Here is a 788-nt window from a genome sequence, read left to right on the forward strand (position 1 = left end):
GTCAGTCAGTCCTTAATCTGCTGAGTTTCACAGCCTGGTGTTGTAAGGCAAGTCTGCATTGGTGATCATTTGCCATAAATGCTATTCTGGAAATGTTAGTGCTATCTTGACTCATTGGTCAGAGCTCTGGGACTTGTAGTGCAGGAGAAAACCATTATTTTGTTTAGCTTCATCTGCAGTTATTTAGTTGAGTAGCTCTAGCAGTCCCATTGTTTGGAACTTTAGAGGGAGGTGGTTGTACTGGTTAAAAAAAAAAAAGCTGTCCCAATTTAAGCCTTTTTTGTCAAAGACTATTAGCTTGGACAGATTTCACACACTCAGTTTATGTTTACTGTTCTGGCAGCTAAGTAAGTTTGCTGAAGGACCCTCATTTTGCTTCACTCACTGTTTGTAACACTGGCCTGACTTTGCAGGGTCTGGTAGGGCACCTGAGCTTACCCCGGTGCGTGGCTGCAGTGCCTGAGCGTGTCTTCTCCTTGCATCGCTTTTCTCTGCAATATCAGCCTCCATGAGCTGTGGGTCTCCGAAATGAGAGTGCAGGGACAATCTGTTCGGTACTGGTAGTGCTGTCTGTGTTGGCATCCAGCGCAGAGCGGAGGGAGGAAGCGATTGTGATTCAAATACCCGAGGGCTGAAGAACAGAAAGAAAGGAGGAGATGCTAGGCTGGGAGACAGGGCTGGGCGCTTGGAGGGGAGGAAGGAAAGACTGTAAGAGCAGGAGACTGTTTAAAAGAAAAAAAAGGGGAAAGAAGGAGAGAGAAGGAACAGGACAAGGAAAGGTGGGAGGA

At 46.8% G+C, this 788-nt stretch overlaps 1 protein-coding gene across 1 annotated transcript in view; it reads left to right on the plus strand.

Annotated features, from left to right (window-relative positions):
• Positions 1–788, plus strand: part of SIPA1L1 (signal-induced proliferation-associated 1 like 1) — a 225,618-nt gene that overhangs the window by 89,220 nt on the left and 135,610 nt on the right. The window lies entirely within an intron of this gene.

Source organism: Pygoscelis adeliae, unplaced genomic scaffold (assembly GCF_000699105.1).
Source record: "Pygoscelis adeliae isolate BGI_AS28 unplaced genomic scaffold, ASM69910v1 Scaffold22, whole genome shotgun sequence".
NCBI classification, from domain to species: domain Eukaryota; kingdom Metazoa; phylum Chordata; class Aves; order Sphenisciformes; family Spheniscidae; genus Pygoscelis; species Pygoscelis adeliae.